Source organism: Sphaerodactylus townsendi, linkage group LG12 (genome assembly GCF_021028975.2).
Source record: "Sphaerodactylus townsendi isolate TG3544 linkage group LG12, MPM_Stown_v2.3, whole genome shotgun sequence".
Taxonomy (NCBI): domain Eukaryota; kingdom Metazoa; phylum Chordata; class Lepidosauria; order Squamata; family Sphaerodactylidae; genus Sphaerodactylus; species Sphaerodactylus townsendi.
In genome coordinates, this window is record NC_059436.1 from 6,394,499 (window position 1) to 6,419,603 (window position 25,105).

Consider the following 25,105-nt stretch of genomic DNA (forward strand, 5'->3'; position numbering starts at 1 on the left):
TATTTTTAATGGTTTTAATGAGTGTATGATTTGATGCTGAGTCCTATGGGAATAGGGCAGGAAATAAATGAATGAATGAATGAATGAATGAGAATGGACTTCTGCGCTTATCACAAAACTGAATTTCAGGATTGCAAAGGTAGCTGAAGTTTTGATTTTAAACATCGTGTATGGAGTCTCTATTCTCAGATGGTTTCTCACGTTACCCCAGAAGACCACCAAGTGTTTTACAAAGGAAATACCAAATGGTAATTTATTTACTTTTAAGAAGGCTGCATTGGCATAAATTGAAAAGTTTACTTCATTGTAGCATGGAAATAAAAAAGCTCATTCAGAAAGTTAATGATTTATTTTATAGTTTCATTATCAGGGTCACATTACTCAATAGCATTTCAAACATGTCGTTTGTACAAACTATGGTAATTAAAATTTATAACGTACTTCATCAGCAGCATATGAATCTTTTAGCCTGCACTCCGCTGTCATATAAACAGTGTAATTTCAGCTGCAATTCACCCTTTATTGGCTCTCATTTGTGATTTAACAGCCATCAATGACGGTGCTATAAAGAATAAATTAACCATCCGTAAACCTGATGATGACAGGGACAGTCAAATAGACTGAGAGTGCTTTTACCAGGTTCTTGTTAGCCAGCAAAGATGAAGTAACAAGGAGATGTGAATTGCAAAGGAAAGGCCAAAAATGGGGAGTCAGCCAAAAAGGAAAAAAATGACCTGTCCATGTTATGAATTAACATGAAGAGATTTGAGGATCTTTGATCCATATACATTTCTTCTCCGTCGGCCTTGCACTGTTGGTGATGTGGGGCCAGACCCTATAGAAGAGGTAACATCAAGGCCAGGAAGGATTTAGCCCTCAAGGTGAAAAGGGTCCTTCAAGTTACCCTTTAGCTATTGTGATGCCGTGGTTAGAATGATGGACCAGGGCTGGGAAGATCTAGGCTCAAATATTCACTTACCCATAGAGTTTTGTATGTTGGGTTATTTCCAGCTACCACCTAGACTCTAGAGGTTGGCAGCCCTACCTGAGGCCACTCAGCCTGTCTTGTCACAGAGTTGTTACGAGGATAACATGATGAAGAGAGTGCCATGGATTCTACCCTGAGTTCCTGGGTTGCATAGCAATGTGCATAGCTGGGAATGTGTTCATGTGACTTTGTCTAGATCTGATAGGTTCTCGGTCAGTATTAACAGGACGGCATCTATTTACTGGCTGGCTGACTAATTTATTAATTTTTCATACCGCTGTCTCTGTTATCCTAAACTCAGAGTGGTTTCTAACATGGATTCACAATAAATATAAACAAATACAATATAAATACAATACAGTGTAGTTAGTCATGGTGCCTAAAAACATCCCCTACAAAGAATGTTGTTGAGACTTAGGATGGGTTACACCATTCTCAGGTGACCATTCCCCCTTGGGATGGGGATAGCCTGCCACCAGTGGGAGCTTTCCACTGTTGTTCAGCTGACCAGTGGGTGGAAATGGTGGGAAACAGGGGGATGTTGGTAGCATCCCAGTGTGCTGACGTCATTCACCCTGTACCTAGTAAAAATGTCAGTATGTCACTAAGGGATATCGAGGATGCTGGGCAAAACTCTATGGCTGATTCCGCATGGGCCAAAAACAGCAGTGTGAAACGGTGTGAAAACAGTGTAAAAGGGTTTATACTGTTTTCACACCGTTTTCACACTGCTGTTTTTGGCCCGTGCGGAATCAGCCTATGGTTAAACAGTGCTGGTAAGTCCATACACTGGGTGCCAGGCCCTGTGTGGCAACCCTAGACAATTCAAAACAATGCAATGGAGAGATTAGAGATGTGTGTGTGTGTGAAGTGATGCCAATTACAGCCAACTACTGGTGACTCCACAAAGGGGCTTTGAAAGCAAATGAGAAGCAGAGGTGGTTTGCCATTGTCTTCCTATGCAGAGTCTTCCTTGGTGGTCTCCCATCCAAGTACCAACCCTGCTTAGCTTCCAAGATCTGACAGGAACAGGCTGTACCATGCCACCTTCCCTCCCACAATAGAGATGGAATAGTACACACAACAAACAATGCAATCTCCATACCACAGACTCAGATGACAAGATTAAGCAGATGCACTAGAAAACCTAAGGCCCCTTCCGCACACGCAAAATAATGCGTTTTCAAACCACTTTCACAACTGTTTGCAAGTGGATTTTGCCATTCCGCACAGCTTCAAAGAGCACTGAAAGCAGTTTGAAAGTGCATTATTCTGCATGTGTGGAATGAGTCATAGAACACATACATTAAAGAATGGGAAAAAATTGGAGAACAATGCAATAAAAAATTCAGTTTGAGATGGACAATGCCATGAAAGCTGCCAGTAATTTCAGAGGCAATAACTACAGTACTGTTCCCTTTAGAAAGATACCATCCTAGACAGTTCTATTTTACACATTCTTCAGACTGATAGAACTGTGGGAGCCTTCTTACCCTTCACCAGCTGGGGCCCACAGCAGAGAATGTGTGTTATGGGTAGCTGTAGATCTTACCAATGCTCAGGGTGACACTGTCAGAAGTCTTTGAAGATGAGCGAAGCTGCCACAATGGATCTCTCCTGCACTGTGAGATACTGAGAGCCTTGTTATTTAGTCATAGGCTCTTGCTGTCATAGAGAAAATATTCACAATTATGCAGTCAGGGTGAGGGACCAAAGTTGAAAAGATCCTGCTAGTTTGCAGAAACCATCTAGACTACATTTGTTCTCTCCTCTGCTTGTCGGTACTTAGGTACTTTGCTTGAGGGTGGCCAGAGGTGGATGCTAAAGAGCAAAACAGAGGCTCTAAGCTGTGGCTCTTAGCTTGGGGTCCACGGCTGACTCTTGAGAGAAAAGGGACTGGGGAAGTAGGGTATGGCATGCTGGAAGCATACTGGTAGGTTGATGTCACTTCTGGTCAAAAAAGGAGAAGAAATTGGATTTATACCTTGTTTTTTCCACCATAAGGAGTCTCAAAGCAGGTTACAACACTGGCGTAATGCCCATTGGGCAAGGTGGGCAGCTGCCCAGGGCATCACATTGTGGGGGGCATCAAAATGCTGGGTTCGTTTTTGGGTATTTTAGTGGTTTTCCATTTTTGGCCTGCAGGGGGCGCAGTTTTTAGGCTAGCGGCACCAAAATTTCAGCGTATCATCAGGAGACTGTCCTTATGTTTCCTCCCAGGTTTGGTGAGGTTTGGTTCAGGGAGTCCAAAGTTATGGACTCCCAAAGGGAGTGCCCCTATCCCCCATTGTTTCCAATGGGAGCTAGTAGGAGATGGGGCTACAGTTTTAAGGGTCCATAACTTTGGCCCCCCTGAACCAAACTGCACCAAACTTGGGGGGTATCATTAGGGCAGTCTCCTGATGAGACCCTGAACGTTTTGAGACTGTGTCTTCAGAAATGTGTCCCCCATAGCCTGCAACCCCCATTGACAAAAATGCAGAAAACTCAATGCAGAACAAAGATTCTTGGGCAAATTTCTAGGATGTTCCTGCAGGGGGTGCATTTTTGGATGTATCAGCACCAAAATTTCAGGGTATCATCTGGAGATGATGGCACCCCCCAAGCTTGGTGCTGATATGTCTAAAAATGCACCCCCTGCAGGCACCAATGTCCTGGTGCAAAAAAATCTTTGGTCATGGTGGAGTGGCCGCCAATGGTGGGGGTGGGGGCATCCAACTCAGGTTTTGCCCAGGGCTACAGTTTTCCCAGGGCTGCCTCGTTACGCCCCTGGGTTACAATCACCTACCCCCTATCACAACAGACACTTTGTGAGACGGCTGGAGCTGAGAGAGTTCTGAGAGAACTCTGACTAGCCCAAGGTCATCCAACAAACTTCATGTGGTGGAGCGGGGAAATGAACCTGGTTCACCAGATTAGAGTCTACCACTCTTAGCCGCTCTACAATTTGCAAAAATGCTATGATTTTATCACATCTCTAAGGAGTGCAGGTCATACAGGCCAATAAAATTGGCCTCATAAATTTTCCCTGACACACAGGATTACACCAACATGGTGGATTCTTATCCTTTAAATCAGAAAGATCTTATTTCCTGAAAGAAGAAGAAGAGTTTGGATTTAATTCCCCCCCCCCTTTCTCTCCTGTAAGGAGACTCAAAGGGGCTTACAAACTCCTTTCCCTTCCCCCTCACAACAAACACCTTGTGAGGTAGGTGGGGCTGAGAAAGCTCTGAAGAACTGTGACTAGTTTATGGTCACATAGCTGGCACGTGCTGGAGTGCACAAGCTAATCTGGTTTACCAGATAAGTCTCCACAGCTCAAGTGGCAGAGTAGGGAATCAAACCTGGTTTTCCAGATTAGAGTGCACCTGCTCTTCACCACGCTGGTTCACTAGATTCTCTCACAGTGAGACCCATTAGAGTCTCTCATTTTAAAAATATAATCACTGTAATGGATCCTCCCAAATGCAAGAGAGATTTTTTAAAAAATCTGTGTCTCTCATTTTCAAGACCATCCTTCCAGCACTCACCTGTATCCTTCAGCTGAGCTATGAATTCAAGCCATCAGGTTTCTGGCTTTGATCAGTTTCTTAATCAGGAGCTCCTTGCAGTTGACAATTATCCCAGGGCTGTTGTGTTCATCTTTCGGAGAGGAAACAATGCGCTTTAATGGAATCCCTCCTTCTGTCCCCATGGCTGACAGTAGATGAAGCTAACAAATGATATGGATTAGATTTGTTACCAAGACATCTCTAAGGAGTGCAGGTCATACAGGCCAATAAAATTGGCCTCATAAATTTACCCTGACACACAGGATTACACCAGCATTGCTGAGGTCACCTTCTCAAACTGATTTATCACCAGCACATGGGTTTATAAAACTGTTTATAGGGGCTGCTGTTTTCCCTTCTTGGACCAGATATTAATCAGAGCATCCCGGTCCTCTTGGCTCCATGTGGGTGTGTGGACGCAGGGTATAGAGGGGCTATGGGATGCTAGAAGCAGCAGCAGCGGATTTTTTTTTTTGGTTTACCCTTGGTTATCCTGTGCTTTAAAGAATGTTGTTGGCCTGCTGATTTTAGAATGATTCTGATCTGTCCTGAGGTTATTGAAGAGCCACAGGAAAAAAGAAGAATCATAGAGGGGAAGCTTTGGTTCAGCGGCAGAGCATCCGTTTTGTATGCAGAAAGTCCCAGTTTCAGTCTCCAGCGTATTCGGTGAGAAAGATCAGGTAGCAGGTGCTGTGAAAGACTTCACAGTGGCTGCCAGTCAGAGCAGACAATATTTATTTTGATAGACCAATGGTCTGACTCAGTAGCCCTCTTCACAGGCCAACCTCCAGGTTGTAAGCCCAGGAGATCCAGGTGAGAGAGATCAGTTCACCTGGAGAAAAGGGCCATTTTGGAAGGTGGGCTTCATGTCATTATACCCCACTGAAGCCTCACACTACACACTTCTGAGGCTCCATCCCTAAAATATCCAGATATTTCCCAACCTGAAACTGACACCCTATCTTAAGTGCATTGAGTGCGGAGAGAGACAGTGGGCGTCAGCATCTGCTGATGTGCTTTATGAAACCGGCTTGCTTATCATGTTTTGAGGACATCATTTTGGGATCCCATACCACCAACCTTGAGTACGTTTTTCCCATTTTGTAATTTGTAAACTGTATCCCCCCCCCCTTTTAAGAAAAATGAGAAGTTAGTTGATTTCTCTCTTCTCTCACACTGTGCCAATGCAGTTTTTTTGGGGGGAAATGTTATGGAAATGAAGCTCCAAGGAGGGAAAATGTAAAATGTCTGAGCAGCAAGAAAACTGGGCATGCAATTAAAACCTATTATTTACTATTAGACTCGAAAGGGGGAAAGAACAGAGTTCTCCCAAATTAAAGCTGTTGGCACAAATTGCTAGAGCATACAAAGAGGAAACTCCAGGATATGAATTATGGGATATTAATTCCCATCTAGTATCAGTGCAGAGCATAATGCCTGATTTTAAAAGTAGAATGTTATATGTGATTCTATAGTTTCTACAGTTTTTTGCTGAACAAACAACCTTTAAGTGACAGAGAAACTTATAGGATTTAAATAGTACTCATTTATTGTTCCAGGGTGAAAGATGGCTAGAAAGAGTAAGTGGCTGGCAGCCTTATTCCTTAGTCTGTTGACTGCATAGGGTTGCCAGCCACAGCCTGCAACCTCCTGGGTAAAACTGGGACCAAGGACAGATGCATGGACTGGCAACATTAATTATGCCAAAAAAAAAGGGATGTGACATCATTACACCCTAGGATTTGCCCCCAGATCTATTGGTTAACCATAGCAAATCATATAGTTTTTCATTGGAACTGAGTTGCGCCCAATTTATGTGATAGGTAAGTGGTGAATGGTGTCCTGGCTTGCCTATAGTGGGAGATTTGCACTACCTCCATATCTCCAGGTATTTCCCGAGTCAGGGCTGGCAACCTTACTGGCAGTGGAGCAACCCCTGGTGAGAATGGTGGCAGAATATATTTTTTTAATGGGCTTTGTCTACTTACGGTAACCTCTTACTATAGTATTCCTGGCAAGTCCTAGAACTACCCAGAAGGAACAAAGTGTTGATTTAGGAATCACCAGAAAGCCCATGGTAAGAAGATCATAGAAATATATACAATAGAAGTATTCACAGAAGTACATATACATCCAGACTAACTAGACTGTGTAACTGTAGACTTGGGCATGAGCTAGGGTTGCCAGCTCCAGTTTAGGACATACCTAGAGATTTTGTGGGTGGACCCTGAGGAAGATGGGGTTTGGGAAGGGGATAGACCTCAGTGGGATACAATGCCACAGAATCCACCTTCCAAAGTGGCCATTTTCTCCGGGCAAACTGATCTCTGTCACCTAGAATCAGTTGTAATGCCAGGAGATTTCCAGCCAACACCTGGAAGTTAGCCTGGGCAGTTTGTTTATGTACAGAACCAGGTTTATGTACAGAACCAGGAGCAGCAGTGGTGTAGGAGGTTAAGAGCTCGTGTATCTAATCTGGAGGAACCAGGTTTGATTCCCAGCTCTGCCGCTTGAGCTGTGGAGGCTTATCTGGGGAATTCAGATTAGCCTGTGCACTCCCACACACACCAGCTGGGTGACCTTGGGCTAGTCACAGCTTCTCGGAGCTCTCTCAGCCCCACCTACCTCACAGGGTGTTTGTTGTGAGGGGGGAAGGGCAAGGAGATTGTAAGCCCCTTTGAGTCTCCTGCAGGAGAGAAAGGGGAGATAAAAATCCAAACTCTTCTTCCTCTTCTATATTTTTGGTGTTTCTGCAAGTCATAAATGGTGATGCTGATGAAGAAGATACTTAAAGCCATAAGAAAGGCACATGTGCCTGCTCTCCTCCTCCACATGTTTAGTCAGTGTGTGGAGGGATGGTGTTTACAGGACTAGTATAAGGTGGTTTCATGTGTTCAGCTTAGAACTGGTGCTGGCTGCCCTTCCCTTTTTTCACATCCGGCCTTTCCTGTTTTCAATCTGGAGCCCTGCCTGTTCCTTCAATCTAGCCTTAAGTGGCGACGGCATCCCCTGTTTACAATCTAGCAGACAGGAATCTTGGGTAGTTTGCCTTGCTTCTGCCATTTCAGGTTATTTTCTGGCTGCCTTAATGTGAAGGGACAGGTGAGATGTGCTTCAAAACACTGTAATCATATTTTAAATGGAAATGAAATGTGTGAATTAAATGTAAATTACAGCAGAATGGAAGGACAATCACTATTAGTTAAGGTCTGACACCTATTTTTGCAGACTTTTCCTAAATGCCACAACTTGTTTCTTCGCACTTGTGACGAGGGCGGGTAATTAGCTGGCAGCTGCTTGCACAGCCAGACCGGCGGAGGGAGGTCCATATCCCGCCTGCTTAGCCGGTGTGGAGATGGGCTGCGGGATGGTTCAGGGGAAATTATGAAGCAGGAATGATATTTTTATTCAGGAGATATGAAAATAAACCTTAGCATTTTTCACCCAGCAAAGGTGGCGCAGTAATAGGAAGGGACATTTCCACAGAGTCAATTCATTTAAGGTTTCCCATTTGCTTTTATATTGGAAAAATATGCAGCGTGCCAATGGCGTGCAATTTCTCCTCTTGCTTCAATCTCTGCCCTGCTTTTACTTGAACAGTGGATATTTTTTGTGCGGGGTGGGGAAGCAGTTGTTCCTTTCTCAAAGTAACAGAATATATCTTTCTTTCTTCCTTTCTGGCCTATGTGCCGCTTGCTAGGCTTGCCAATCTCCAGGTGGGGCCTGAAGAGTTCTCAGAATTATAACCAACCTCCAGGCATTTTCTCCTAGAGAAAATGGTTGCTTTGGAGGGTGGACTCGATGGCATTGTAAGCCACTGAAGCCCCTCCTCTGCCCCCACCTAGGGTTGGGGAATAACTGGAGATTTGGAAATGGAGCCTGGGTAGGGCAGGATTTGGAGAGAGGATGAACCTCAGCAGGGTATGATGCCATAGAGTACACTCCCCCAAAGTAGCCATTTTCTCCAGAGCAACTAATCACTGCTGTTGGGAGGTCAGATGTAATCCCAGGAGCTCGCCATCCCCACCTGGAGTTAGCATCCCCACCCTAAACCCTGTCCTCCAGAAGCTTCAATGTTTGCAGATGTGGTGTGCGTTTTTGATTTTGATATTAAACTTTGTCTTATGCTGGGACCCAGCTTAAGCCCTAAATAACAGCACCATGCTCAACTGAGACTTCATTGCGACAGGGGGCAGGGCAAATGGTGAGCTCTGGAGTTGTGAGCCTGCGTTCCCTGGGCGGCTGAACCACACCTGGCCCAGATCGCGTGATGCGCATGAGTAAGAAAAGGGTGGAGCACGCTTCCTATATATTAGGCAGCATGCGGTTGTTCCGGCCTCTTTCGATGCCTGGGCAAAACTGACCCACCCGCCCTTCCTGATTTTAAGGGTTGGGTGGGCTGCTTTTCTTCGTTGCCCTGGCGGTTTGGTCAGAGGAGCACATCCTTGTGGGGAGGCCGAGCTCACAGACCTACTCGTGGTTGGGGGCCTCCTTATGAGGCTTGGGGTGGGGCGGGCTCATGGCGCATGCTGCGGAGGCCTCTGCAATTCGACCCTGACACCCCAGCAGTTAGGGGGTCACAGAGGGTGGGTGCCCCGGTGGCCCTATACCTCTCTGTCCTCCCCAATAGGGGTTGGGGTTGTTGCCGGGGTCAGCCAGGGGTGCTGACCGGCTGCTGATTGGATGTGTTCCTTTTGATCGCCCAGCTTAAGAATGCTATAACAATAAAGAGGTCTGCGGCCCGTTTTATTCCATGATGTGTCCTGTGATTATTCACCAGATAAGCATCTGCACATCTGAACACAATTCAGTCTGTGGAGCAGAAAGGGGCAGTGGTGCTCAAACTGGGTTGAGGGAGGGAAAAAATAACATGTTGAGGAAGGGGAAGGCATTCACAGCCAGAATCAACTGGCTGTTGTGGGTTTTCTGGGCTTTTTGCTTCTAACAGTTTGTCTGCATGGTTGGAAAATGTGCTTGCAAATGCAACAGCAAATGCACCTGTAAATGAACTCTACTCACATGCAAATTACCCCCCATGAGGTGGACAAAACATATACCCTACTACACAGTCACTCCACACTGTGCCACGGAGAGAAACATATCTGACTGGGACATTCCTCTGAAGATACTAGCCACAGTTGCAGGTGAAACATTAGGAGTAAATACTACTGGACCACAGCCACACAGCCCTGAAAACCCATATCAGCCAGAGGAAGGGGAGCTTGGTCGGACTGGAGACCCAGACAGCCGAATAACTTCCTAATTTCTGCACCAGGCAGAAAAGGAGTGCTTGCAAGCAAAAGACCCATTTCCCCACAGACTATACAATGCAAATGAGGTCATTCACTGAAGTTAGAAGCTGGTACAGCTAGCCTTGATCACTCCTCCACCTGTTCATTCATCCATGGATAAATGCCTGGAGAGGATTGATGTATCTTCAAAGTGTATTTTGGCAAGACAAACCAAAGAAGACGCAGCTGGAAGTAGTCTCTTGTGGAGGAACATCTGCAAATTGATTTCTTGAACTGTGAATGTTGCAACATCTTATAAAATGTGTGAGGTTAGCCCCTTCATTCTGACGTTGGTGCTTTGTGTTTTGGGGGTTGAACACTGAGATATTTCCCATGAAGGATGACTAAATGGTCTTTATTTCATGTCTTCCCACACTCATTTATATATTTGCCAACAGTTTTAGCTCTCATCTTTCCCTGCTAGCTGTATGAATTGATTTTCTTCATTTACTCATGAATTTTATACACATTATTTACACATATGATGTACTGGTGTGCCATTTATATATGAGCATACATACTAAGCACAGTCCTTCTTTACTGGCACGCAGCTGATGCCAGAATTGTTTGCATTCAATGGTAAAAATCCGAAAGTAGGAAAAAAGAAATGGCATGAAAATACAGCATCGCAGGTTTGATTGCATGAGGGAAAATTGAAACTAAGGTTGCCTGGTACCCTCTGGGAACCAATGGGAAATGGGAGGGGAGTGTTCGACAGGTACAAAATGAGGCCCATACCCCATCTTCACTAACACGATGATGTCTCTTCTGGAAATGATGTCATCAGTGGCAACATCTTGGGAGATCTGCTTGTTCAAGAAGAAGAAGAAGAAGAAGAAGAAGAAGAAGAAGAGAAGAAGAAGAAGAAGAAGAAGAAGAGAGTAGTAGTAGTAGTAGTAGTAGTAGTAGTAGTAGTTTGGATTTATATCCCCCCTTTCTCTCCTGTAGGAGACTCAAAGGGGCTTACAATCTCCTTGCCCTTCTCCCCTCACAACAAACACCCTGTGAGGTGGGTGTTCAAGAATTATGGACCTTCTCCACTTCCTCCTCTCCTCTGAGATGATGCTTCCAGTCCCACAGGGCTGTATTATCCACAAGGGTGACTAGGCTGAAGCCTATGGGCAGGGACTAGGAGCCCATCAGTCTAGTCATGACCTTAATTGTGTGTGAGTAAAATTGTGAGTAAATTCTTCAGGGGGCCCTCAAAATGGTTATAGGTCTATGTGCTGTGGTATAGAACCTACCATACCAGCTCAGACTGTCAGTTGTAGTGGGGTGAAAGATTGGTGTGCTGGAGGGGCCCCAAAGTACCTGAAAGCCTAGGGGCCCAGGCCTGGGTTAATATATCCCTGAAGTCCTAGGAAGGCTAGGATTGCAGGACCCATGTGGGAAAACAGCATTCTGTGTCAGTGTGTCACTTCCTCTTCCATCAATGCAGCTCATGATCAGCCCATGTCTCTTCTTGCTTTTGTCTAGCCCTGTCCACGTTCCCCAGAATAACTGTTTTGGTGGTGAGTGGGGACCCAGGACTTACATGACCTCTATGCAGATCCCACGATACTGGGAATCATCTTTCCAGGGGAAAGCAGGGAAGATCTATGATCATCAGTGCTAATGGTTTAGTGGATTCACCATAAAATGCATATTTTGGGGTCAAAATCAGGGACCAGCTGATTGCATGCTTTTTACATGTGTAATTTCCCTTGAACTGCATGTACAGTCATTGTCAACTTTTTGTGACATTTCATGTCACTTTATATCACTTTTATGCCCTGTTTGTGCCTCTGCACAAAAATGCCTTAACTTTCACACACACACACACACACACACACACACACACACACACACACACACACACACACACACACACACACACACACACACACACACACACACACACACACACACACACAAATTCAGCACAAAGGAACAGAGTCTGCTGTAAAAACAAAGAATCTCATGTGTCTTTCTTGCACAAAGTCAAAAGGAGGATTTTCAGATCCAACCAGCCAGCTTTTGAAATTCAGCCTTGTGCCTTGACAAAACAGCATGGATAAAAAAACCACACCAGTAACCCTTATTCTGCATGGAGTATTTAAGGGCCTATTCACAGTAAAAGATTGGTGTGCTGTGATTCCCAGCAGCTGCTTACTTGGGAGACAAACCTCTTCCATTCGCAGGTGATTCACTGCACAGACCAGGGACTTCTCCCATTGCTTCCTGCCTTTCTGCCCTGAATCAAAACAGGCATGTGTGGAGGGCCTGGCGCCTGCCTCCCTATTTTTGCAAAGCTCCTCTGATTGTCAGATGGAAAAGGGTACCATCTGGTTAGCCCTTGTTTACTGCACACCCTGCCAGTTTCAGCTTATTAATCATATTTATCCAAGTATCTTAATTACTCCCTGTCTAGAGACTCTCCTTGCACTCAGCTGTTGACCCCCCTCTCTCTTGCTCCCTCTCTCTCTCCCTCTTTATTCTTTTCTATCATTAATCATAGGAGCAGTGTGGGTAGAGGATGAATCCTGCCACTTGGGCTCTGCTGGCACGGTTACCGCTCCCACTGTGGAGTGGCTAGAGCTCACTGCTGGCTTCTGACAAAGTTCCTAATTAAACCACCTGAGATCAGAGGCAGCCTAATAGGACGTGAAAACTATGCAATACCAGAGACCTCCTTACCCTACTCCCCTTCCTACCTGCATTTCACTGGGCTTTCAGAATCTTCGCGGTTGCATTCTTTGAAGCACTTTGCAACACCAGAGGGTGCAAATACACTGTCATATCAGGTTGCATTGATTGATAACGTTCTTATCAGTGGCCAGGCATTTGCATATAGACATATCCATTGACACATGTTATAGATTGGACAAGAAATAGGATAGTCAAGGGTGTATAATTCTACAGCTCAATGTTTGGTTGTGTTGAAAATGAGTTGTGGACAGCTGGGGCTTTCTTAGTATCACAGAGGCTATAGTAGCAATCAGAACACGAGAACAGCCATGATGAATCAGACCAATGGTCCACCTACCTCACAAGGTGTTGGATGTAGGAAGAGGAAAAGAAAGGAGTTTCTAAGCTGCCTTGAGTCTCCTTACAGGAAAGAAAAGTGGGATTGAAGAAGGAGAAGAAGAAGTAAAAGAAGAAGAAAAGTAGTCATAGTAGTCGTAGTTTGGATGTATATATAACCTTTCTCTCCTGTAAGGAGACTCAAGGTGGCTTACAAGCTCCTTTCCCTTCCTCTCCCCACAACAGACACCTTGTGAGGGAGGTGGGGCCGAGAGAGTTCCAAAGAACTGTGACCAATCCAAGGTCACCCAGCAGGAATGTAGGAATGCAGAAACACATCTAGTTCACCAGATAAGCCTCTGCCATGCAGGTGGAGGAGCAGGGAATCAAACCCAGTTCTCCAGATTAGAATCCACCTGCTCTTAACCACTGCACCACTCTGGCTCTCAGACTCTTCTCCTTCTTCTTCTTTACTGCAGCATTCTTTATCCAACAATGGCAAACCAGGTGACATCAGTAAATCAGTTGCCGATTTCTTTGGAGACCCTCTTTGCACCACACCACATAGCCCCTTTCTTCCACGCACTCTTGCCATCCTCTGGTAGTGGTCCTGGGCTTCCATCCCAGATCGCAATGCATTTTTCATATTTAACAAGGGAGCTGCTCCTACCCCCTCTCCTGTTTTACAGATGGAAGCATTGCGACCAAACGTCTCACAGGCATCGAGGGAAAGCCAGGGACAGGAATCAGAATGCCAAGCCCCAGGAGGCTCTTCCAAATTCCTCTGTCATCTCCTGCCACAGTACACAAACCAGCGTCCACAGCTTTGCTTCTCTGGCTCTATTGAGAGCCAATGTTTCATTTGTAGCTTGTTGGAGTCTGTCCAGGAATAATTAGTTCTACATTGAGATTATAGGAATGCTAGTGGCAGGGGGCAGGGGAGATGTAGACCAGAGCAGATGGATGGAATTTTTTTGGGGGGAGGGGGGAGTAATGTAATGTAGTTTGAAAGAAACAGGTTTTTTGAAGCATTGCCTCTATTCAGAGAGAGAGAGAGAGAGAGAGAGAGAGAGAGAGAGAGAGAGAGAATACAGTGATCTACTTTAAAACATTGATTTCTCAGTTAATATTTTCTTCCTAATCTAATTTTAAAGAAAAAGATGGCAGGAAAGGGAAAGGACATAGTGTGAGACACTAAAAATAATGGTTATTTTTTTTTTAAAAGGTGCAATCTTCACACATAAAATCCACCATCTCCCAAACATTACCAAGAAGATCCTACAGTGCATTTTGTCAATGTGAGAAGTTAGAACATTGGCCAAGAAGAGCGGGGTATTTGCCGATGTAGTTGAGAGGCTTCCAAAAATTTCACGTTACTTGGAGTTTTGGATTACTTTGTCCGGTTTCCGAAGTGCAACTAGCACCTGGGGTATCCTCAATTCTCCTTTATTTCTTTCTGCATTTTGTGTGTTTTGCATGGCCTCTTTGCTTTAGATGTGCTCACATCCCGGCAGATGCTGACCTTCTGCACAGCACAAATAAAATGTTTTGAGTACAAAAGAAAAAAGTGTTTTGGGAAGTCCACACAGCTTTCCCCCAAAATGCCTTCAGGGTGTTTTATTTCTGCTCAACCTGGGTTTTTGTGAAAATGCTAAATTAACTATTTTTTTTTGCCAAGTTGGCTTAAAATCATATCCTGCTTACTGTGCAGAGCTCAGGAGACAACATTTCTCCCACCCAATCAAAAAAGCTCATAAGATAGAATCAAATCATAGAATTGGAAGAGACCACCAGGACCAACAATTCCAGCTCCCTACCATACAGGAATACACAACCAAAGCATCCTTGACAGATGGCCATCCAGTCTCTGTTTAAAAACCTCCAAAGAAGGAGACTCCATTATACTTTGAGGCAGCACATTCCACGGCTGAACAGCCCTTACTGTCAGGGAGTTCTTTCTAATGTTTGGAGGAATCTTTTTTCCTGCACCTTGAATCCATTACTCCTTGTCTTAGTCTCTGGAGCAGCAGAAAACAAGCTTGCTCCCCCTTCAACATGACATCCCTTCAAATATTTAAACATGACTATCATGGCACCCCTTAAACGTCTCTTCTTCAGACTGAACATATCCAGCTCCCTAAGTCTCTCCTTGTAGGGCATGGATTCCAGATCTTTTACTATTTTGGTCACACTCCTCTGGACCCTTTCCAGCTTGTCAATATCCTTCTTGAATTGTGGTACCCAGAACAGTATTCCAGGTGAGGTCTGACCAGCGCAGAACAGGGAGATACTATTACGTCTCTTGGTCTAGACACTACGCTCCATAATTGCATTGGCTTTCTTGGCTACCGCATCACACTGTTGACTCATGTTCAGTTTGTGGTCTGCTAAAACTATATCAGTGCATTTCATGTTTTCTGCCTAAACGTAGTATCTTACATTTATCTTTGTTGAAATTAATTTTGTTAGTTTTGGCCCAGCTTTCTAATCTGTCCAGGTCAATTTGAATTCTGACCCTGTTCTCTGGGGAATTAGCTGCCCCTCCTAATTTGGTGTCATCTGCAAATGTGATTAGCATGCCCCCTATTCCATCATCCAAGTTATTGATAAAAATATTGACTAGCTCTGGGTCCAGGACAGAACCTTGTGGCCCCCCATGAGTCACTTCTTTCCAGGATGAAGATGAGCCATTTGTGAGCGCCCTTTGGGTTTGGTCAGTAGACCAATTACAAATCCATCTAACAATAGCATTGTCTAGCCCACATTTTTCGAGAATGTCATGGGGGACCTTGTCAAAGGCTTTACTGAAGTCAATATACCCTACGTCTACAGCATTCCCTTCATCTACCAAGTTTGTCACTCTTTCAAAAAAAGAGATAAGATTAGTCTGATACAACTTGTTTTTGAGAAACCCAAGTTGACTTTTAGTGATCACAGCATTCCCTTCATAGTGCTTACAGACTGTCTGTTTAATGATCTACTCTATGATCTTTCCTGATATTGATGTCAGGCTGACTGGGCAGTAATTGTCTGGGTTGTCTTTTTTCCTTTTTTTGAAGATAGGGACATTAGCCCTTCTCCAGTCTGTTAAGACTTCTCCTGTTCTCCAGGAGTACACAAAGATTATAGCAAGTGGTTCTGAGATTACTTCTGCCAGTTCTTTTAATACCCTGGGATGTAGCTCCATCACCACCTGGGAAACAAGCTGTTCACCTCCACTATTTTTCTTTCCCACCTTGGGCCGTGTCCTTCAACTGGGAGCAGAGATGAAATTACAACCTGTGCATTCAGATCCTATGGCTTCTTTCCCACAGCCTCAAAATCTTTTGTGATTTCCCCAAAGCTTTGGCCCTTTATTCACATGCAGAATAATGCACTTTCAATCCACTTTCAATGCACTTTGCAGCTGGATTTTACTGTGCGGAATTGCAAAATCCACTTGCAAACAATTGTGAAAGTGGATTGAAAGTGCATTATGTGGAAGGGCCCTTAGTCTTGCAGCTTCATTTGTTCCCATGTGGATCAAAAGCTGTCACTGTTGTAGTCTCCTGCCTGCCATTTTCAACTGCTTCAAACCTCCGTTGCATGGGCCCATTTGCTAACGTTGCCCTTTTCCTCTGAATGCATCATGCCATGCTTCTTTTTAGCTCAAAAAGTACATGGTTCAACTCAGCTCTTCCTGCTGATTTTGGTAATATATAGTTTTTCTCTTTTTTTAAAAAAAATCGATGAGCTGTCTTCAAAGACATGAACATACAACATGAGAATCACAGTTGAAAGGAAAATAGAAAATGAAAGTGAGAGCTTTATTGATGGGTGGAATCAGCTGCTCTCTTTTCAGACACTTTATTTTTTTCCTGTCCAGACAAAAAATGAGGTTGTGCGGAAAGGGTCACTGTGATATTATTTATTTGTTTCTTTTATAGCATTTTGTTCCATTTTAATGCCATGTATATAAATTAAATATACCATACCGTACCATACCATGTATGCACAAGTGCTGTGAAGCAATGATGCCAATTTCAAAGGAAATGGTTTTTTTCCATATTGCATTAGTGCAGCTGGGGGAAACGATACCCTCAGCTTTATCTGATGATATAGCAGAGTCTGGCATTTTCGAACTGAAACAGGATTGGAGTGTCAGAATAGGATCTGAAGACCTTTGGTGCAAATCTGTACTTTGCCATTTGGCTCACCGGGCCAGTCTCTAAGGTTGCCAACTTTGGATGGGTAAATTCCTGGAGATGTGGGGGCAGGGCCCTGGGAGGGGAGAAATCTGGGAGGGGAGGAACCTCAGCAGGATATAACACCATAGAGTTCACCCTCCAAAGCAGAATTTTCTCCATTTCTCCCTGGAGATAAGTTCTAATTGCTGAAGGTCTCCAAGTCTACATATTTATTTATTTATTTATTTATTTATTTATTTATTTATTGGACTTTTATACCGCCCCATCCCCAGAGGGCTCTGAGTTCCCAGTGATTTTGATAACATTCCTCACTGAGCTCCACTTCCTCTCTTGTAGATACCCCTCCCCCTAGTGTCTCTTGCACTATTGCGGCAGTGACTCACGGCTAGAGGGGAAGGGTAACCCAGGGTGTATACTTGGCAGGAAGAGATGCCATTAAGGACTGTAATTTGTTGATCCAGCCTCTACTGGCATTTCAGCCGTGAGAGTGGCACTGTTTTCTTTATGACCTCATAAAGTCACAGCCGAGAGGCCGATTTAGAAAACAAACTGCCTCAGGTTGACAGATAATTAGATACAGGGGACATATTATATGCCTTTGCATATAAATGCTCTCCGAAGCCTGTTGGTTCATCAGAAGTTTAGGCTAAAGGAGAAGCAGGTATTCCTGACACATCAGGATGTATTTTCTGATGCACTTTAAGATGATGGCTTATAGCACCTTCATCTTAATGTCAGCTGGAGCACTGTCAGCGCAACCAGGGATTGCAAACAGTCCAAGCTTGTTTTATGTCTCATTTGGTATTTATCCATCAGCTCTTTCTTTTTGCTAGTGAGGAGGGAAAAGGGAGGGGAATTCAACATCCTCCAAAGTGGTTTGTATTTTGTTTTTAGTGTAACAATTGTGATGGTGAAAGATGGAAAGGGGTAATTGTTTTTATACAAATTGAGAGAACATTACTGAATCTCATTTTGCTGGTTCCCTAATAGCAGCTTGGCTGATGTTGTTGTTGTTAAACAAAACCAGGCTTCATATTTAATGGGTCTGGTCTAGGGATGAGCTTAGTAACCACCAGGAGGGTGGAGGTGGGGACATGAGGATATGATGTCAGTGATGTTGTTACATCACTTCTGGGGAAAACCTGAAAGTGATGTAGGGTTGCTCCAGGAATTGCCAGAAACTCTATGAACCTTAGAGTTCCTGGCGATTCCTAGAGCTACCCTATGCCACTTCCAGATTTCCCCCAGAAATGATGTAGCAATGCTCCTAACATTGTTTGTTTTTAAGTTTCTTCCTCAGCCTTTTGGGAGTAACAGTGGGCAAGGAGGACTGCTAGTGGAAGATCTCCCGTAATGGGGTGTCTAGCAGCCCTATTTGGATCCAAGTATCTATCAGAAGAAGGTGTTGGTAGTCAATACTCTTCCTGGCATTCTGCTCCTACCAGCAGCCATTTCTGACTCTGGGAAAGCTTCTTCCCATCATAGCAGGACTCAGGTGGAGTAATAGCCATATGAATCAAGAGACCATAAAGTAGATGGGGAAGGAGGTGAAATCTCTCAATTCTTCCTTTGCTGTTAATGGAGCCCTGTTGCCACAAAAGGCAGGAGCAGGCAATTTCACCCTCTTTCTACTCCATACTGCAGCTTCCAGATCTATGTGACCATCTGGGTTTTGCAACTTAAAGTGTTTCCTCAGTAACTCTTGCCAACTCCCCTATTTGTGTGCCCATGTGGTTATATGTTTTATTTAATTGTTTAAAATGTTTTATACATATTTGTATTTTGAACACTGCTTTTAATTTTGTTTATCACCTTGAGGATCCTGTGTTGGGTGCAGTGGGAGAATAGAAATGTTTTAAATAAAGAACTAAACAAATATAATCCAGATTTTTTTAGAAGTCTGGAGATCCTCTGCCACTGAGCTATGCATCCCTCCCATAATGGAATGCAATCTGTTTATCATAAAATGCTAATCCTTGGTCATTACCGCATGGTCAAAATATCCTGAGTTGAACAAGAGAAATGCCCCGCTCTATACAACAATTCTGCATGGTTCCTGGTCCTAAAGCAGGTTTGCCCTGTGATATTTTCCTCATCCCAGGGTATTCAAAACATGCCACATTAGAGGTTCTTAAAAAAAACCAGGGTGAGCCTACTAGAGCCTGCTACAGTGCAAACACCAATCAGGAGCAAGAGCAGTATTTTCCCGCCCAGCCGCCTGATCGCCCCTCCTGATGTTCATTCAAGCTGCCACTCATAAACATCAGCCAATCAGAATGTGGGACACTGGGCATACTCAGATAAGCTGGCAGCTGGCAGCTGCCATTCAAAAACTACAGCCAATCAGGACACTGGACACCAGGCATGCTCAAATAAACTTGCAATGTAAATACAGAAGTCCCGGGCTTCTGCAAAACAAACTGGAGTATTTCCTCCTGGTCTTCACTGGATTCCTTCACAAAATGGGCAGCCATGCAAAAGGACACTCTGGGATAAAATAGACCCAGGTTTGTTTGTTTTTAAACGGTGGTACACAAGTATGATTTTGTAGTGCAGAAACGACCCTTGTCTTTTTATAGGTTTTAGGAGGTGGGAGCATATTTTAAATTGCATTATTGTAGCATGTATTTTTTAACTCTTCCTCCAAGAAGTTCAAACCACAAAGTCTGCAAAATTGAGACAATCTCACATTTGTATTGAGTCAGTCAACTCACTTTATCGCCTCAGTGATTTGCTCAGTTCAGCATTGTTTCTGGGCAGGTACCCACTGCTGATACATGCATTACTGATTTGCTTGATTACCATAAGCCCCCAGTTATCATCACAAGCATATCCTGCACCACTGAAAATCAGCTGCAATAGTATACATCTGCTGCTTTTGCTTTTGAGTAGTTGGTGGCATACCTCAGGTAGTGACATTCATTGGGCAGATGCTTATTCAGAACTAACGGGACCAAACTACAGATTATAGGTAGAAAGAATGTGTAAATTCAGTAAATGCAAATGAATAGACTTGGTTTTGGGGGATTAAATAGGGAGCAAGGTTGGAACACTTCAAAGACACACCGGGCAGCTTCCTCCACCCCAACCCTAGCAGGATCCAAATAACAAGGAATTTTGCAAATTAATTTTTTTTTCTGTTGAATGAACAGCTGGGGAAGGGGGAACAACCTATCAAAGTGTTTGTGATCTGGATCTAATGAACATTGAGTCAGCCAACCAAAACTAGCAGAGCTGGAATAGAGTCAAGACACACAGCTCCCCAGCCCCAAGCAGGGTTTAACATCTCTATCTTTTATTTTATCGATTTGGAAAAAAACACACAAAGATGATGGTTGAGATGATTGATGTAGGGGAAGCAGTGTGAGAACTCACAGGCACAAAGCATGCTTGATCCATTTTCAAACATTAAAAAAAACATTTTCCCCCTTTGTTCAATCTTGTTGTTTGCAATTTGCAATCTGAACAGAAGGCTTGTGGAACTTGCTTTAATAAAAACACAATAATTAAAAGAATGGGGCTAAAGGGGGGTTAAAATTAACAGTAACCTCACCTGATACCTAAAAGATGGTAAAAATGGCACCAGCACCAGGTGAACTTGTCTAGGTATGGAATTCAATAATGGAGGTGCTACCCCAGAAAAACCCTGCCCTGGATAGTCAAGGCAAGCCTGTTTTCATCAGATCTCAGAATCTCAGATCTCTCTCTTAATAGTGTTAAAGATTTCAGCATCAGTTATGGTTAGTGCTTGGATAGGAGACCACTGAGGAAACCCAAGATTCCTAACCAGAGGCAGGTAATGGCAAATCACCTCTGAATGTCTCTGGCTTTGAAAAACCTATGAAGTCACCATAAGTAAACTGTGACTTGATGGGGAAAATGCATACACACAGTAAAAGGTCCCCTCTGTAGTAGCCCATGAAAGTTGGTGCATCTGGAGAACAAACTGTAAGACAACTCTTAATTGATGAGCAGGTTCATGTGGAGGAAAGTGGTTCTTAAGATATTTTGATCCTGCACCATTTATCCTGGATCACCTGCAGTGGTTTTCATGTGCACAGAAGCCCACTTCAGGATACTTTCTAAAGTCAAGAAACCCTTTCAAGGCCTGGGGCCGAAATATCTCAAAGATGTTTTCACCTTACATTCCTCCTCCCCCCATGCATTCTTCCAAGAGGAAGTTTTTTCATAAGATGAAAACACAGTTGCTGTACTCTGTTCAACAACAACAACAAAAAACACCTAAGTACAGTTGTGCGTGTTGTGGAGAAAGTTGAGGAAGCAGGTGCCCCCACTGTTAAGTAGCCCTATTCTCTAGGAGCATTTTACAACCTTATTTAAGTACCACTTCCACCAAAACTATTATTATCCGTAGCTGAAAACATAGCACTTTGATAAAATATATTGCTCCAGGCACCTGTTATTGGGACTTCCCCTTTTGTAAAGTTGCACCTGCCATTTTCTTTCTCATTCTTGCTGCAGGAAAAAAAAATGGTGGGTGCAACTTTACAAAAAAGGGAAGTCCCCAATAACAGGTGTCCGGAGCAATATAAATTTTCTTTTTTTAATCGGTGCTATGTTTCCCGGTACAAATAATAATAGTTTCAACAAAAATGGTGTTTTAAAAAGCTTAAAATGCTCCCAGAGAAGGGGGGCAGGCACTAGGACCCAGCAGAGCATTCAACATAAGGAAGACCCAGGAGGATGTGGTAAATTAATTCACACATCTCCTGAGTTCTTTATGTTGAACAGTATACAGAAAAAGGGCCTTTACGGTGACTGCCCCGAGGTGGTAGTATAACTTCCTTCCTCATGGAGTATGAAATTTGACTTTTTCACCCTAACCCTAACCCTAACCCTCTAACCTCATAGTCCCAAAGGATCTGTTGACATCATTACTGTGGTCCCACAAAATAAAGTGTAACATCTTTGCCATTTAAGATTTGTGCTCTCAGCATGGTGTGGTGTTTAAGAGCAGCAGAATCTAAAGAATTGGGTTTGATTACCTGCTCATCAACATGACTCCTGCTGGGTGAGCTTGGGCTAGTCCCAATTCTCTCCAAACTCTCTCAGCCAGCCCCACCTACCTCGCAAGTAGTGGGAGGGAAGGTGATTGTAAACTGCTTTGAGAAAAGTGGAGCATACAATCCAATTCTTCTTGTCATTGCCCCTCATATGAGACCTTCTCCACACCTTCCCCAGTTTGTTTCATCCCCATAAAGATGTGGTTTGGTCTGGGGGAATTGGTTTATTCCTTCACTGGGGCTCTCTTCCTCTGAGCCCTTGCCTTTGTGTGCTTTCCTACCTCCTCTTGTCATCGTTTGAGGTCTCAGCTAGAGGGGAGTGCGGAGCGAGAGCAAAAGTGCTGTGCTGTGTGGATTATTGTGTGTTTGTCATCCAGAATGGTATAAGTTGTAGGTACAGCATCTCTTGGGTGATGATTTATGGTCCCTGTCAAGCGGCACCAGCGCTTTGTCTGCCGTAGCGTGGAGGATGAATGCAGTGCTGTCAGCCTGGGCCGGGCAGTCTTTCTCTCGCTCTGCTCCTCACACTCTCTCCCATTTCATGCCACTGAACATAAACAATCTTTTGTAAACCTGACAGTCACACTTACTTCTTTGGAAACATAAAGCAGAAATGTATGACTCGGTTTTCATTACCCAATTTCCGAGGCTATATAGAAAGCACGAATGAGAGGCAGCAATCAAAGGAGGGGAACTGAGCATTCAAGATAGATCAAATAGGGAGGAGGAGACTATGGTACATTCCTTCCTTCTTATATATCCAATTACCTATGTATGCAAACACTTGAGTACATTGCATGCATCCGTAGCTATGGCAAAGGAACAGCACAGCATAGCCACAGTTTATTAATACTATACTGTGACTTTATTGAGAATATTGCTCTTGGATTCGTGCTCACTCACACTCGCTCTCTTTCCAGTTTTGCATTGTGTGGTCTGTCTTTATTGCATCCAGTAGTATGTGTTTCTAATCCAGATAATGTGAGAAGTGGTAAGCAAAACAGTTAAGAGAGGCGCAGAAAAGGAATGAAGGTCATGAATGTTGCCACATGGAAGATGTTTTTAATTGCTCCATCTCCCTCAATGAGTGAGATGCACGTACCGATCAGAGTGTTCTCAAAGAAGGCTTTCAGAAATTTAATATCTTGCATGATAGATATTGATGGTACATTTGCAATTTAAATCTAGCAGTGTTTTGAATAGGTTTGCAACTGCCCAGATGGTGACCTTCAGAATGGTGGTTGGCCAGGTAACCACAGGTAGCACAAGACCACAAGTTTTGGAAGTGCTGTGATTATAGATGCCTAAAACACTTTTGTAAGGGAATAGAATTGCTGTATTTCGTAATGTTCATTTAATGGCCTTGTAACTGACTTTCTGCATCATGGCATGTCATGCCTTGGGTAGGTTTTTCTTTTTGCTGATCTGCATTGTATTCCAATGAATCCTTGTCCTGTTCATTGCTGTACTGAATTGTTCTTTCATATTTTGTAATCCAGTTTGGCTCTCAGGGGAAAAGGTGGGCTATACACGAATTAACCCCAAAAAAGCCTAATTAAATTAAAGACAAATTACATTTTGATTGTTATGTGCTGCTTTTGTGCCTGAATAGTCAGATACATGCATGCCTCTGAATGTGGGGGAGTGAAATATCATTCTCAGGTGGCAATGGGATATCTGACAGAGCCTTCTGATCCCAATTGGCAGGGTTGGAATACCAGAGAGACAAGTAGGGTTAAAACTCTGGGTTGGGAAATTTCTAGAGATTGGGAGGTAGAGCCTAGGGAAGGCTTCATCTGCATAGAGTTTCCACAAGGCAGCTTACAAAGTACAACAAAGTACAACATCATTTCCATTAGTAGCATATTAAAATCCAGCATCAAAACCTCAGCAAGAATATAAAACACAGCAGCTTAAAATGAGTCTTACAAAGCACTTCATAGGCTGCAAGCAAGTGTAAAAATGAGTCTTTCAGAAATATTCTAAGAATAGGTTAGCTTCATGCTTCAAGGATGGTACGGTAGGCTCAAAGTGAGTCTCAAGGGGAAGGACATTCCAAAGATAAGGGGCGATCACTGAAAAAACCCTCTCTCTGGTATCTTCTGTGTCAACATTGCATTCACATGAAGCAAAGAAAGATGATCATGGTACCATACCCCTAGAATACTCTCCTTGAGACTCACTTAGCAGTAGGGTTGCCATCCATCATCTGGCAACCAGCAGCAGAGGAAAGGGCAGGGATGAGGAAGAGATCACTCCAGTGGCAAAACATCCCTTCCAGTTTGTCACTGGCCTATTGTCGAAGCAATGCTCTAGGACTCAGGCAAAACTCTGTGGTTTTACCAACATTTTCCCTTCTGCCTATGATCTGCTCTACACAGCTGAAATAAAATGTCTTGAGGATGCAAAAAGGAAAAAAAAAGCATCCTGGGAAGCACTTACCCAGCCTTTTTCCCAAGACATTCTTAGCATGCCTTATTTCTGCTCAAGATGTCTTTAAAAAAATGCTTCAAAGTGTACTTTGCCCCCCTAAGCTGCCTGCAAGATGTCTCCAGCTTGGGTGTGTGGAATGTAGAGCTCAGGAGGCATCTTATGTCTCCCACCCATCTGTTTCACCCTCAGCTTGTGCCCGTCATTTTGTGTTCAGCTGAAGGGATTCTCCCTGGCACCATTTGCTGAAGGTGGCCCTCGGATGTTTGCTCTGCTGGCTCCGATCCTGGATGCCTTTTCAGCTCAAAAGGACATAGTTGTACTCAGCTGGTTCGTTCAATTCTGGCAATATACAGTTTTCCTTTTGTTTCCCATGAGGAGTTATCTTTGTAGCTAAGCTGACAAACAGAAGAGAATCTTAGCGGCTCAGAAGATGGGTCTGCCGCCAAATGAAAAACTCTGGGTTCACCTGCCCTCTGAGGACCATCTTAAGTTTTTCTGTGCCGGCGCCCAGGATCGGAGCCTGCAGAGCAAACGTCCTGAGGCAACCTTCAGCAAATGGTGGCAGGGAGAATCCCTTCAGTTGGCACCTTCAGAGGTTTGTCATGGCAAGATGTGTTTCTCTTTGTGG